Below are 16,892 nucleotides of genomic sequence, written 5' to 3'. Positions count from 1 at the left end.
TCTTATTCTTTGAGATATGGTGTTTTGTTTGTATTGTTTCTCTGAATGCTGTAATTTCCTTTTAGCAGGGAGGAAGTCATTGTTTTTCCTTAAGAAAGCTCTGGACGACAATAATAGAGTTTTTGAAAACAACAGCTTTGCAGAGAATGCTTATTTTATTATTGATGATACCTTTCATGGTGCTGATACAAATCAATTCTTTTACCAGAGGTTGCTTTTGTCAAAGTTTTTAGAGGTCGAAACGAGTATCGTAATCAAAGTGAAGTTAACTCTATTTGTCAATAATAAAATTCAGATTTTCAAAAATTTTGCTATTTGTACAAGTGAAATCAAAATCTGATAGAGAATTGGCATGCTCTTTCATGAATCCTTTTTAAATGATCATTTACAACGGGTTTTATTCATTAAAAGAGAAAAACAAAACAAAATAAAAACTAAAAACTAAATCTATCCTACAAAAATTAGAAGATTTCTCTTCTATGGAAAATATAATTTAAGAATCAGTCCATTGACAGGTAAAGAATCTCTCCTTCCTGCCAGATCCCGCAACACGAATGTAGACGGGCCTACGACTTATACAATCTGAAAAGGGCCAAGCCACAGCTTCTGAAATTTCGTATGTTTGCCCTTTTCTTCATGAGCCTTATCCCATTTCAAAACTAAATCACCCATCTGAAAGTTTTTTCTGGTTATGATGCTTGAGTCAAAAGAAGATTTTATTAGCGCTTGGTGATGAGCATGGGTTTTCCTAGCTTGTTCTCTTTGTTCTTCTAGTTTGATTATTTCCATTTTTCTTAATTGTAAAGAGGAAGTAGGTACTTCATCGATATATTGCACTAAATACAAAGAGGGAATGACTAGGTGAGTCGGAAGAACCACTTCTCTCCCATAAACTAAATTAAAGGGAGAAGTGCCGATTGAAGCTTTCTTCGTGATTCTATCAGCCCACAAAGCATTTACCAGTGATTTGTGCCAATTCCTTTGGTTTTGGTCGACTGTTCTTTTGATAATTCTGATTAGGTTCTTGTTTGTTGATTCAGCCAATCCATTACCTTGCGGATAGTAGTTGGCAGAATATTTCAGTTTGAAACCTCTTTTAAGCGCAAACTCAGTCATAGTATTTCCAGAAAAATATGAAGCGTTATCAAACATTAATGCTGTTGGCAATCCAAACCTAGTGATGATAAATTTATCTATGAATTCAATAATATTTTCAGAATGAACTGTCTTGAGAGGAACTGCTTCTACCCATTTGGTAAAATAATCAGTTGTCGTAAGGATATACTTATGCTGCTTAGAAGTGTGAGGAACAATCTCACCTATTATGTCCAAGCCCCATTGACTGAATGGTTGGTCGATGATGACTGGTTGTAGCGGCATGGACGATTTCCTTTGTTTTCCTGCAGCAGTTTGGAAAACTTGGCATTTCCTTACGTGATTGTATGAGTCTTTGAACAGTGTGGGCCAATAATATCCTGCACGCAAGATTTTACGTGCAGTCGCATCTCCGGCATAGTGTCCGCCCGTTGGTCCATCATGGAGTTCCTGCAAAACCTTTTCGGCTTCAGTTTTCTCAAGACACATAAGAAGCACAGAATCATAATTCCTTTTAAACAAGACATCATTTATGAGCTGGTATTGTTTAGCTTTTAATCTCAGAGCTCTTTTCTTAGTATGATCCAGACGTGATGGAGCATACCCGTTCTTATGAAAATAAATGGTGTCAGCATATGATGATTCTGCATTGTTTAGGCTTACCTCGTACGCTTGTACCTCTTTAGATGAGTTCTCCGGGATTTGCGATGCTCTAGCTAACATCTTGTAGAAGCCTTGACCTCTTACGATGTTTGCTGGTTTGATCTCGAGATCATATTCTTGTAAAGCGGTAATCCAATTAGCTCTCTTTTCGCCCACGTCTTTCTCCACTAAAAGGTTTCTTACCGCCGGAAACAGTACTACGACTCTAGTGTGGTCTTTAAGCAAGAAAGGTCTGAAATATATGATGGCTTTGAAAACAACATATGCTTGTTTCTCTACGTCTGAGTAATTAATTTCAGCACCTTGTAAGTTCGAGCTAAAGAATGCGATTGGAGCCTCTGCTTTCTCTTGATTTGCTTGGGTCAAAATCGCGGCATAGGATTTCTCTGAGGCAAAAGTGTATAAGGTAAAAGATTCCGAAAAATTTTGGGTGGCCAAAGATGGAGCATTGATGATAGCTTGTTTGATTAAGTTGAACGCTTCGTGCTCATCTAGACCCCATTTGAAATTTGAATTCTTTTTTATCATATTTTGTAAGGGAGAAATAATACGTGAAAAATCCGGGACAAATCTTTTGACAAAATTGATCTGTCCAAGGAAGGATTTCATGGCTTTCTTGTTATGAGGTATGGATATTTCAGAAATTTCCTTGATTCTGTCGGGTTCTATGTGAATACCAGATTTCGACACTATGAATCCGAGCAATTTCCCTTCGCTTAATGCAAAGAAAGATTTCTTTGAGTTGAGTGAAATCCCATACCTCAAGCATCTTTCAAAGATTTGCTTCAAATCTTTGAGATGGTTGTTTCATTTTTTGGAGTACACTGTTATATCATCCAGGTAAATCACCACTGATTTATTGACTAATCCTTTAAACACGATTTCCATGGCTCTCTGAAAGGTAGCTCCGGCATTGATCAGACCAAATGGCATCTTCCGATATGCATAGGTGCCCCATTTGATTCGGAACGTAGTCTTTAACTGATCATCGGGATGCACCAATACTTGATTGTATCCTGAAAATCCATCCAGGAATGACATTAATTCTGAGTCTGCTACCGCCTGTAATATTTGCTCCATAGGTGGGAGGGGAAAGTTATCTTTCTGACAGGCTTTGTTGAGATTTCGGAAATTGATACAGATTCTAATGTCTCAGTTTTTCTTCCTAACGGGCACCATATTGGATACCCATTTAGAATGCCTTACGGGGAAAATTATTCTGGCTCTCAACAACTTATTAAGCTCAGTTTTTATCTAATTTTCTAGGTTAGGGTGTATTTTTCTGAGCTTCTGCTGGACAGGTTTTTCATTGTCAATCATAGGGATAACATGTTGAATGATAGAAGTGTTGTATGTTTTTAGCTCATCGTAATTCCAGGCAAAAACGTTTTTGTATTGTCTCAGAAGACGGATATATGATGATTTCTCTTCAGGGGCTAGGCCGTGACCTAGGTTAACGTTTTGTGGCTTCTGATCAGTCCCTAGGTTTACTAATTCATAGTTCAGGGTAGAACTGCAAAGTTTAGCATTGGCGGACCTTTTAAACCGACTTTTCAAATCATATAAATCTTCTAACTTGACCACCGATTTCGGTATAGCATTGTCAGAGCCATTTTGTTGTATTTGATGATCATGATGGTCTTCGTCGATTATCTGATTTGAGTAGGATCCTTCAGAAGTAAGGAAATTTACGATGTCAGGATCATCGTTGAACACTCTCCAATTGGTGATATTGTCAGGGATGGATGGTCTGAAGATTAATTCTATTGAAAACCTATCAGGACTAAAATCTTCAGAAGGGATAAGTCTAGAGGCTACGTTAGCTAACAGGTCTGCGCTCACGTTTTGAATTCTTGGAATTGACGAGATATTGAATGCTACGAAATGTGCAGTGAGATCTTGAACTAATGATTGATAATGCTTTAAATGAATTGACAGGAAATGTATGGTGTTACGTACCTGTTTTACGACGATCTCCGAATCTCCAAAGACTTGAAGATACTTAACGTTTAATCCGATTGCTTTGTATAGGCCTTGAACCAAGGCTTCGTACTCCGTTGTGTTGTTCATGCAATCGAACTCAAGTCTGCATGTGAGCATAATCTTATTCCCGTCTGGGTTAATCAGAACGCATCTTGCTCCTGCTCCCTCATTTGATTTAGATCCATCAAAATATAATTTCCGAAATAAAGATGTATTTACAGAATTATCTAAAAAACTAAAACATTTTGAGTCATCAGTTTGGGAGAAATTTTCAAATTGGGATAAAACTGAATTCTCTAAGTATGGTGAAATATGAGCATTGAAATTACCTAGGAAAGAATCTATTGCGTAATTGCCTACAATGCTGCTATTGTACGTTATGGCCTCATTTTCTCCTTCCAGTTCTGTCACTATATATTTTTGGTGCAATTCTCGTTCAACCTTTATCTGATTTGGTTTACAATTGTATGGTAACCACATGTGCGACCAATCGGTTGAAAAATATCCGTGGAGTTTTTCCGACCAATCCCTGCTAAGAATCAAACCATAGAACTCAGGGATATCAGCTACTAGAATGTCGATAACCTGACACACTTTTGGGTTAGACGACAATCTTATGGTCACCTAATTAAGTTCACCAATCACCTCGACTTGGGATCGATCAAGCTGAACTATACGTACTGCGGATTTTTGAGGTTGCACATTCAATTTGGCACATATTGACCTGGGTAAAATATTCGTTGAAGCACCAGAATCGACCAAGCAATTGTGCACGTTTTTGTTGAAAATTTCATATGTGAGAAGAAAAGGAGTATGAGATCTTAATCTTCCTCCAATCAAGGCGATGTCATTTGGATCAATTTTATTGATCATGTTGGTTGGAGGCCTTCCTAGATTGTGGGAAGCTACAGCTGTAGGTAAAGATGTAGTAGGCACAACATGTAATTCTTTCATCATTATTTTCTGCTGGTGTTTCAATTTACTCAATTCATACAGAGTGATATTAGCCCTAGTCTTCTTCATATCATCAATGATGTTATATTCCATTTCATCCAACACTATTAGTGTTCTTGATGGAGGCGTTTGATCAGATTGGACTGGCTAAACTGGGTCGCTTTAGCAGTTGTCTTTTTTGTTGCGACCTTTTCTTTTGTTGCAGGGCTTGCGCCCTTTTGTTTTGGGGTAGTTAGGGGAGGATCAAGTTGATTTTTGCTTCTCGTGCTAACAAGAAATGCTTCTTGATCCTCTTCTTGTGGGAGGATGAAGTCCCACATTCCTTGTAGTTCTACGACCTATTCCTCGTCGGTCTTCCCTTTAGTGGTATTCTCTTCTTCTTCGTCTTCTTCAGATTCAACATTTGAGACAACACTAGGTGGTCTTACCTTCATGGGAGGATTTCTTTTAAAAGTCCTAAAGGGATTTTTCGAAGAAGTCTCTGCTACCTGTCTCTTAATATCAATCATCTCGTTTGACATGGCTTTCAACACTTTTTTTAATCCTTCCAAATTGAAACGATCTTTCGTTTGCTTCTTCTTGGTGTCTTCTTTGAAAGAGATCTTCTTAGATTTGTGTTCTTCTATCGTAGATCTCTTTTCTAGGGCTACCACGCGTTTTTCCACTTCCAACGCTTCTGTCAAGTTGTCAACTAAGGTGGTCTTGTTTGCCCTATCTACGAAGATAGCCAAGTTTGGAGGTAAAGCCGTGATGTACCATTCACATCTTACTTCCTCGCTGGGTTGTGAGGCAGCGGGGATTTTGTTGAGGATCTTATTGAACTGTAAGTTAAAATCTTTAATGGGTTCTCTAGCCTCAGCCTTAAGATTAGATAGGTCATTGATCAATGTCGCCGTGGATCTGTCATCACCAAACTTGGTGAGGAACTGACTTTGAAAAATGTCCCAGCTTGTGATGGATCCGGAAGGTAACGAAAAGTACCATGACCCAGCTGTTCCTTACATTGTATAAGGGAAAATCCGGACAACAGCGTCTTCGTTAGTGACTCCGTTGAGATTAACAGAAAGCATGAAATTATTGATATGTTCCTCGGCTAGCATTCCTGCTTCCGGATTGAATTTAGGCAGCCATTTCTCAGGATGGGCCGGTATAGGGCTCAGGGGTGGAGGCATTAAAACCGCCCCAGGATTGTTCCATGGAGACTGGGCCATCTTTGAGCTGCTAGTTAATGGAAGTGCTGTAGACGATCCATGATGCTGAGAAGATGAAGATATTAAGATCTTTGATGTTTGAAGAGGAAGGTTTGTAGAAGATGGGTGAGTGAGTTGGAATGAAAGAGTAGGTGGTCGACTTCGCAGTGATGGAGTTGATATGGACGAAGTGGATGAAGGAGTCTGACTGTCAGACTCTGGTGGTGTTTTCCTTGCTCTTTTCCTGGTAGGGAGAGGGAGTTCACTTGGTTGTTTGCCAAATTTTTCACTCTTTGATCTGGTGAGGGGATGAGCAGGGTTGTACTGTGAAGTCACGCTGCTTTTAAATTTATCAGACCTCTGGTTAAAAATAGAGAATCCATGGAGTTTACGAATCAAAGTTCGAATTTCAGGGGGTTCAATGATAGATTGGTCTGATATATTCGAATATGTAGCAGTGGTAGATACTCGAACGACTTCAAATTCTGGGTTTAACCGTTTTGGAGAAGTCGAGGGAGTTGATGAGGGTGTATTACTCTCAGAATGGTATTTAGATATTTCTTTAGGTGCCATTCATAGTTCGGGCCCTCCTTCTAGCGCCAAATATGTTGAGGGCCCTGAAATTGGGTCAACAACAAGGGGGATACCCACCCAGTCGGGAACCTGGTTGGCGGCTCCATGCCCGTTTGGTGTAGCGGGTCCGACTGGGGATAACAGGACCAGCTTCCCATTCTAAGGGGGTGTGTTTGTGTAGAGTTTGGGGATGTGTGTGTGTGTAGAATTTGATAATGAAAATATGGAATTACTTCTAAGCTAATCTAGTTCTAAAAATCTGAGACTGAATTTTATACTACTTTAATCTATCAAGAACAACACATCTAATCTACGCTAACTCGGGATAGAACTTTTTCCATTATACGTTCTAGAAAGATTTCACACAATAACTGGTAATGAAGATTATTCAGCTATTATGAGAATATAAATCAATTAAGATGAACCATCATGCATAAAAAGTTAAGCAAAACAGTTGTGAACAGCATATCGCATAATCAGTTATTCATGTATTAAGCACAAATCAATGACTCCACCGTACAAAAGTGCCAAATGGTAGTCCACTCATTCATACGTTAACATATAAACAACGTCAGCTGTATATTACTCTAAGAATGCAAGCAGAAACTCGTCAAGAGATAAAAGTACCATTTATGACTGACTTTATACTCACAGACCTGAAGCAATAATGATCTATTTCTACTTACTTCTAATGCCTACTAAGAGTACAAAAGTGCAACATCAGTAGCAGGTATTAAAATGCAAACATAAATAAATCTTGATCCGTCCATTCATCAAAAACCCCCTCTGAGGGTGCAAAAGTGCATGTTCTGAGGACAAGTTTTTTGACAAATTTCCGGACCCTTCTCCAATGCAACGAGAAGGGTTAAATACTACTAACCGGCTAATTTTAATTACAAAAATTTAGGGACGGCTTCAAATGACCGCCCTTTTACTAAAACAAATTTATTTCTAAAAACTGAATCTAATTTCTAACCATTTCTGTATCTGCTCCTTAGTGCTGTAAGCGATGCGCTGTTCGCCGTGAAAGAGTCGGCTGCTTGTCCTTTCCTTTTGTTCAAGCTTGAAAATTAGAAATAACAAGAGCTGGCACCTCTTTCTGAGAAACTAGAAGATATTTTTGAAAGTGTTCTTCTGGAAGAGTGCCTTCACGTCGTGTATACTTAGTACAACTCAGATTTCTTTCAAACTGATTGTGTTGTTGCTATTTCGGTTTCCGGCCGTGCGAATGACTCAATGAGCTGGGGATTTTTTTGCCTGAACGATTTTCTCAATTGAAACTTGTTTCCCTTCTTTGTTCCAGGCTTTTCTGAGACGTCTTTCCTCTTAAGCATTTTTCTTTTTTCTTTACCCAATTTGGGACTCAGGATCTTTCATAAACGCTTTGCTTTTGTGCGCCTTTGACTCTGAGTCCTAGATAGCCTATTTCCATCAGCATTTGTTGAGTGATACTCTGGGATCCGCGGTCCTGCTGTATTCGGTATCCATCTGCGAAGTCATCTCCTCTCTGTTCTCCTAGTTCTGGCGCTTTTTCTTAGATGTTTCCTGCATATAGATTCAATCAGTTTCTGACTTATAGTTCACGTAAATGAAGAGAGACATAAGTAAAGATTGACATGAAAGCAATTAAGTTCTAATGAATGCATAATCATGTCACCCATTATGACTTGACTTTTCGAAAAACGCAACATAATCATCTTTGGATACACAGGCGTACAATCATTAATTTCCCGTAAGGTGTGCGCCTAATTTTAGGCTCACAGATCATGCCGAGGAATGCCTGCGATGAATGGCTTCTGCGATTTGCATCCCAGCATGGAAGATTGCGATGTAAATAGGTGGCATCGCAGCGATTGATAGTCTCATTTGTCGCACACAATAGATCGCAGGTCGCAGCTTTGCATGGTCGCAGATCGCATATCGCAATATCGCAAGGTCGCAAGGTTTTTCGCTTTGTCACTTTGTGCTGCTTATGCGACATTGCGACGTGCAACGTCGCATATCGGCCGTCGGAGGTTCTTTAGGTTTTTCCCCTTTTGAGCGCTTTTGATGCAGGCAATGCGATGAGTTCTCGCGTCGCTCCTCCTTAGTGTGTTTATGCGCTTTGGGAAAGCGCTCCTTTTTCCTTTGCGACGTGATATAGCTCTTACGGAGTTGATACAAAAGATTTTTCAAACAAAAATATTTTTTGGATTTTTTGGTTAAGGGTCCCCCTTTTCTTGATGTTATTACTAATATTAAACAAAGAGGGGGGTTGTTGGTGACCAAAACATGTAGGAAGGATGCTGCTCTACATCTGGTTAGATTTCACATGCATATTCGCAAGTTGAAGGTTGATTTTCCTGAAGATTGCTTGATGAAGATATTCTTGGCCACTCTGGAAGGTAAAGCCCAATCATGGTATGAAAGTTTGCCGCCTGCTTGTATTTACTGTTTAAAGGATTTTCATGCTATGTTCATTAAACGATATAAGGACTCTTATCCATCATTAAATTTAGTTCAAGGCTGTTGCAAGCATGCTTATAGTTTTATTGAAAGCTTTTGAGAAGTTTTATGAAGATGATAATTTCATGGATGAAGAGATCATGGAAGCCCTGTATGAAAATCCATTTTAGCAGCACACAGAAATCTTAGAGGATACTTGTCAAGATCAGCAGGTTGAAGATGGTCATATGGTGGAAGATGATGAAAGAGAAAATGTTCTATTTCAGATCTGCCCACAGAAGAAGATAGCGTGCAGGGTAGTCAAGATTCAATTTCAGAATGTGATGCAGTCAAGTCAGCTATTTCAGATCAACATTCAGATCATGATGACCAAGAATACCTTGTGCTGAATCCCGTCAAAGAGAGCTCTGCTATTGAGATCATAGACAGAGTTTTGGATTCAGATGTTCATAAAAAACAGAATGAGATCTTTGTGCAAGTAAGTGATAAATCTCCTTTCAATAACTCAGTGGTATATCATAATTTGGATAGTTTGAATGCCCTGTCATATGAAGATAATTACTGTTTAAGCAGAAGAAAACAAAAAGCATTGTCTCCTTTGTCTGAAGATGAGATAGATCTACTTTTGAAAGGTCATGCTATAGCCCAAGCTAAAGTAGATCGGCAGTGTGCACATGGTCAAGAAGGTGATGGTGGAACTTCTTCCTCTTTTGAAAATAATGACAATTTTGTAATTAGCTTTATAGATCAACAAACAGATAATATTTTCTTTCACAAAGATGATAAGGCTGTCATGTTTGATAATCTCGAAGATTGTTTTTTTTTTAAGAATGACCTACAACACATTCACACCACAGAAGATCAAAACATTCAGGATTTCCATTCAGATTCCTCTTCATATGTTTCATGTGCTGAAATGTTTTTCCAAGAAGAGATCTGCTCATCCATTTGTTCAAAGTTTTTTGAAGCCTATGAGCATACTTTTACTGAAGCACATGATGAAGGCAGATCAGAATTTGAAACAAAGGACACCTTGTTCTTTCAGCAGGAGGTGGAAGTGGCAAATCTTCATGTTTTTCACGATCCTCTAGCAAGTTTGTTGTAGCCAGCAGTGAAAATGTTTATTACAGTGTTTTGTTGCAGCCATGGTCAACTATGTTTTTGGATGCTCAGTGATAGGTTTGTACTGTTGACCAGAAGTTTTGATAGGAAGAATCAGTCAAGAATCCATCTTCTTGATTGGTTGCATTGGCATTTTGATATAGTTTGATGGTATATTGTCTTGTAAGAAACACAGGTGGTTGTCATCATGATTTCAAATCTTGATGGACTGCTGCCCTTCAATAAGCTTTGTAAGTTCTTGTTTTAGTTAAGTCAGTCATGAGTCATTTGTGAGTCAGTTTTCAGTCATGTAGGTTTCATAATTGAGTCGGTTTGAATCAAGTTTCAGTCAATAAATGAGTCAAAGTCTTGTATTGTTTGTCAAATAATGACTCCATTGCCCAATGGATGAAGGCACTGTCTAGCTCTTCCAGAGATCTGTCGTTCTTGGCACCTCCAAGGAGCTACCATCCCCATTGGAGCCAATGTTAGTGTTAGTCTTTCCAGCCTTCCTCCAGTGATCAAATATGCTCTTGCAAAGTGGTCTCAGAGTGTCCGGGTCAAATTTTGTCATTTAAAAGAGTTTTCAAGCAAAATTTGGTCACTAGGCATTAGGTCTAGGGTTTGCTTTCACTCTTTTCAAAATTGCCCAAATGCCAATGTATGTCATTATTCAGCTGAGTCTATCATCATTCATAGGGTTTTCATCATCATGTCAGTGTCTAATGAGTCATTTTACACCTTGTTCATGCTTCAGTTGCGCCTAGGCAAGGTTCATTTCCCTCTCCTAGGGTTTTGAAGGCAATTTCTCTTGAATGGTCAAATCATTAGTAAAACTTGTATCCAGATGTTCATACACCTTCTCCTATCCTTCATGTACCTTATCAAATACTTCCCATCTCTGAGATCCCGCAAATTCCTCATTTTCGCACAAACCCTAGTTTCTTGCTACAACTTCGCAATTTTCTAGGTTGGGCCTGTGTTTTGCTCGTTTGGACCGCTTCCCCTCACTCGATCTCTACAATTCCACTTTCCCCTACTTCCTAACATCCCTCCCTACTTCCAAAAAATTTCCCCAGGAATTTAGAAGCCCCTTATCCCCTTCATTTCGCTTCATTTCCACAAAATTCCTTGTTTCACACATCGGGATAAGTTTCACTCAAAAGATGTTTCAAAGCAATAAAATATGGATTTGGAAAAAATGAGAGAGGTTTTTGTTCAAAACATGCCAAAGAAGAAAAACCTCCTTCACGTTTTACACAGGTGTCATGGTTTTAGAGAAATGTCAAAAATATCGTTGCCTCAGGAGAATCGAATGCACCTCTGAAGTGACCTTGGGAAAATCAAGTTTTCTCCTAGCTTGGTTGGCCAAATGACTTTTGTGATGAGTCAAATGATAACTAGACACAAATATATTTTAAAATGAGATATCATGAGCTCAATTTTGAGTTGCAAAAGGCATTCAAACGTTGACTGCAATAGCACTCTGCCTTGAGGCGGCCTCATTTGGCACATTTTGACCAGTCTTGGGAGATTTGATTTTTGACATGACAAATGAACTCCAAATTGAATACTTCTACTTGGGTTGGAAATTATACTCAGAGACCTTTCCCACGAGCTATCCTGCACCCAATTTGGAAACCGAGAAGGCCACCAAAAAGCATTTGAAAGTCACGCTACGCGTAGGGCTCAGGCGCCCTATGCATCAGGGTTTTGGCTCAACGTGTAGCGCGCTGCGCGCTACCCTTAAGTTGGGGAGGTCCATTTCACAAAAACTCAGAATTTTTGGATTTTTCATGAAAAATTACACTTTCTCAGCCACTGCCAAGTCATTTCATTGAGGTTTGGGCCCTCAAAAGGTCAAAAAACAAGCAAAAAATGACCTTCTGCCACTTTTGGACACACAGGAAGCAGTATTGGGCGATTGCATTTTTGGAGGTGCAAATGGCCACCAAATTGAGAAATTCCACTTGGGCTGGAGAGTAGACATCCAGATGTTTCCAACAAGCCCACTTGTGCCTCATTTGGATGCCGAGAAGTGCCCCACAACGGGCTGAAAGGCACGCTACGCGTTGATAAATGGCGCGCTACGCATCAGGACATTTTCTCAATTTTTCACCTTCAGCTCAGGAAAACGCAACATTTGACCAGTTTTGACTTTTTGGTGGGATTTTTCATCCTCCTTGATGTAAGTGATGTAATTTCATGTTGACATGACACTTATTTACCTATTCTAGACGATTCATTCATAAAATGGCAAACATTTAATGAATGAATTGGTTTCCTAGCTTATAGAGGCAAGTTGTTTTGACTGCCTAGATTGTAGTGTTTTGTTTAGAATTGGTTGAAACAGCTCCTAGGATGATGAGCTCGACCCCTAGTGTTATAGACATTTTTGTGCCTTAAAGCATTGAGCATGAAATGTCCATAATCTAAGGGATCCAAAGTCCCTAAACATGTTGTTCCTACCCCTAAAGGAATAAGGTCAACAAATTACAGCTTCTCCCAGAAGTTCTCCACCAGAAACTACTCAAAATTGGTCAAACCTGGATCAGTGCACCCTCAACACAGAGGTTTTGACATTTAGCGCAGGTTGTACACACGGGAATTGTGTTTCAATGCACCTAAATACACTGTGAGGGTGCGCTGATCAGGAAAAGACAAGTGGCGGAGACAGTTTGCGAGGTGGACGATCATGGAATCTTCTAGAAACTTCTCATGGGACACTTGCCTCTCAAAATCTCCCAAGGATGAGTAAGAGATCAATGAGATCTCCAAGTGGCATCAAGAACTATCAGAGAGAAGACACTAATCAAAAACCCAGAGCTGACTCACACCTCTACAAATATATATATATAGATCTCTCATCCCAGAGATCCAGAGGTGAGAGGCTGGAATCTTGTTATTGCAAAGAATTGTTGTTGGTTTGAGATTGGAATCATTGGGTGCTTAATGCTTTGAGGGAAGGTGAAGATAGGAATTTCATTTGCTGGGAAGGAGATGCTGGATTGGAGCCCTTTGGGTTGTATCTCTTCCTGAACCTTGTTATTCATCAATAAAGCTATCTTAGTTTCTCTTATATACTGATGTGTCTTTGATGTATGATTGCATTAGTATGTTTAGTTTATTTCTAATCCTGAGCTAGTTATGAGTATGAATCTATGTCTTTGTGTAGTGTTCTCTTCTTGTGATCTTGCAGAGACCTCTTGAAGCTGGGCGAGCGAGAAGGCAAGTAGCTGGGAACTCTCAAAGAGAAGAGAAACCGGATCGAGGGACAAACGAAAGACACCGGTTAGTCCATCCATCTCTCTTCATTCTTAATTCATAAATGAAGAATACTAGAATAGTTGTCTCTGTTTGTTGGTAAGGCACTGTCACACCTTAGGTGGATAGGATCTTCCTGCATAGGCATTTTTCCCCATAACAAATTGGTGACTCCACTGGGGACATCTGTTTAGGCATTTTATTTGTGTTTCCATCATTGTTTGCTTCATAGAATCAACATCAACAATCGAACTGCATTTGCTATTCTCAGATGCAAAGTAGACAGCTGCTACTTTGATCCAATCACTAGATTTGTCTATGATCTGAACAATGGACTCACAAATGATTTGATGATCCTTTGTGAGATCTTAGCCCTTCCTCAAAGCATCCCTTTGATTGTACCTTGCTTGTTGCTTTGATTTGGCCTGAAACTGTAGATTAAATAGCAAACTGTGACCTAGAACCCAGTGAGAAACTCTCGTTTCTCCTTCAGCGCAGACCCTGTGAATAGATTCTGCATTTCAACGCAGGTCCCGTGAAGGCTACCTGCGCTGAATTTCAAAACCCCTGTGTTGAGGGTGCGTTGATCCAGTTAGGCCTTGTGCAGCTGGGGTTCTCTTCTCTGTTTTTCCTTGTTTTGATCTCTGATTTTTGCAGCCTGTAACCAGCATAGGTACCTATCTGATAACTCCTTTTCTATGCTTAAATTCCACCTCCTTTTGTACAAAAAGACTGTGAGTGTTTTTATGTGTTTGTGGCATCATTTACAGTTTTCCTTGGCAAGAGTGAAATAGTCATCCTGTAGCCCTTGATTCAGATCTGTTGATTGTGATCTTAGGAGAGAGTTCATTGGCTGTTTACAGTTGATTATACATTTACTTTTGCTTTTGGTTTGAGTTTGTCTCTTTTAAGTGTCGAAAAAAGTATTCATTTCGAAAATTGTTAAGTGTTGTAATCTCTTCTACCCTTTCTGATTTCGAAAAAGTAAACTTGTTTGTATTTGTCATTTAAAAGCAAATTCAAAGTTGTACAAAAAGCTTTCTTTTTAGGCATCAATATTAAGAAAGCGGAAAACAAACACCTTCATTGTGCATTTGCATCTCGATAGTTTGCATGCTTGATTTAGGGAAAGTGCATTAGAGTGTGTTGATTGCTCTTTGAGAAAATATGGTGTCTTTCTTTTCCCTTTGTAGCTAGGGTTTTCATCGTTGAAAAGATAGAAAAGCTTGCTTATCATCTTTAGACTGCATTTAGGAATTGTATCATACATCTCGTGGTGAACCTCAAAAGACAAACTTCTAAAAAGATCAACCTAAAATAAATTGAATGAACTTAACAACGCTTTGTAACTTAACGCACAACATAGAGGTCTAGGCTAGAGACGTGTTCCGGCGTCGTAAAGCCTGGTGACTGTCGATCTCGTTGATGGTGGGTGATTCCTCCTGAGGGACGATAGCGCCAGTACGGATTGTGCTCCCACGTACCGTCGAGTATATATTGGGAGACCCCTATAGGCATAAAACCTTTATCCTTAGGAAGCCGTGTCGGCCGCCCTACTGATCGCAATGCATTGAACACAGCATTCAGGAAGATTGACCACCCGTACGTTAAAAAGTATTCTGCGGTTTTGCGAAAAGTTTGGCACACCCTCTACCTAGAACTCCAGAGAAGTTCCTTTTGGCCTTTTTCAGACTCTATAACGGAAAAAGTCCATCTGAGCATTTGTCACTTCGGGCTCATTAAAACATCGAAGGAGACTAGAGTCATATTTTTCTTTTTCTCGACTCTTTAAAATTGAAAAAGCAGGTTGTGTCTAAGTGTCGTTAAAATTTATTTTAAACGGAATAATCATCACCATTCCCTCGTTGATCTTCGAAGTTAGTCTCTTTTCATCGTAAGTTCTTGTAGAATCGCTAGAAAATATTTTGGATAGACTAGATATGTCTGAACAACCGTCGAAATCGAGGACTGTGTCATCCGACACAGCAGTGGCAGAGCCTCCTGCTGCTACCCCAACGATGTTCGATGGTATACCATTTGTCCCGGCAACTTATCAACAACAAGCCGGAGTCCCATCAGGGACTGCTTCGATGACATGGTTAGCTCCTATTTCTTCATCCGGATTATCATCTGGTATTTCTTATGTTGAAACTCAACAAATTGATCCAATGTGTCTTCAAAGGCCAATCTGCCCTTTAAGTACTGGATTGCCACCATATGGAGGGCAGTATGCCTTTTCATTGTTCCCTCCCAGAGAACAACCATATGGGAGTTTACAACAAAGTTCAGGTCAAACTGGAATTACATCCAGCGGTTGGATACCAATATTGCCTCAGCAACCAAGGGTTGTATATTCAATGCAACCAGTCCACCCTGTGTCGAATATTCCCACTATACCTGCTATGGTTACTGCGTCGCAAGTACAAGCGCTACCTGTTGTATGTCAACCCCAACAGCCTCAGGTTGCAATACAACAGCCTCTTGTCTCAACGACTCAATCACAACCTCAGGTTAGTGCCTCCTTATCTGGAGCGACTCAGGATCAAACAAGTACTGTCACTCCTCATCTTGGTCAATCATCCACTATTGGTCAACAGCAAATGGTTCAACAACCAGAGCTGGTTCAAACTCAACAACCCCCATTCCAGCAATCATATCAAGGACCTGAGCAACAAGTCTTTGTAAGTAATGGGCAATCACATTTCCAAAGCGGTAATCAACAACCATATTATAATGGTTATGCCCATCAACCTTGTCAAAGTTGCCAGCATCAAATACATTATGCTGGTATGCAAAGACCCACTGCTCAGGCGATTCCATCTTATCCTGGGTATGCTTCGCCTAACCTGAATCAACAGTTGCCCTTTGTAGCAACTCTAGAATTACCAGATCTAAACCGGTTGACGAATGATCCAATTGCTTATGCCCCTTGGTGGCCAGCGATTCTGCATAAACTTCTGTCAGATATTCCTAAATTTAATGTAAATCCGGGTGAAGATCCGTCGAATCATGTGATGACATTTCATCTGTGGTGTTCATCAAACACCCTAAACGATGATTCGATTAGGCTTCGCCTTTTTCAGAGGACGTTAACTGGTCCAGTGGCAAAATGGTATATTGAATTGCTTAGAGCTTCGTTCAACAACTTCAGTACCTTAGCCACGACTTTCTTAACCCATTTTCAATTACCGATAAGGTATGAAACGGGAACGGAACTCCTAACCAACTTCAAACAGACAACGACCACTCACATATCTAATCATATACATGAGTGGCGACGTCGTCGTAGGATGGTAAAAACGTACATTCCCAATCAGCTATTAGCTGAATGGTTTATCAAATCCTTACTTCCTACAATCACGGAAGATGTGGCAAAGGGGGGAGTCATAACGGAAGAGCAAGTCATCGCTCGTGCGCAATATTCTGACTTGGTCTATACTCAGTCTGGCACGTTCTATGACAAAATACCTGACGCCCCTAGACCGGAATTCTCAATTCCTCCTCCTCCTAAATCAAAAAATGACTCTCATGCAATCGATGGCGTGATTGGCACGACAGACACGAAATCAACAAAGGCTACATCTAAAAGGGCCCGTAAGATTTCCAGTCAAAATGCAAATGAGG

This window comes from Pinus tabuliformis, chromosome 8, assembly GCF_031772625.1.
Source record: "Pinus tabuliformis cultivar Carrire ecotype Pingquan chromosome 8, CPIR1, whole genome shotgun sequence".
Lineage (NCBI taxonomy): Eukaryota > Viridiplantae > Streptophyta > Pinopsida > Pinales > Pinaceae > Pinus > Pinus tabuliformis.
This window is presented reverse-complemented; position numbering follows the sequence as displayed.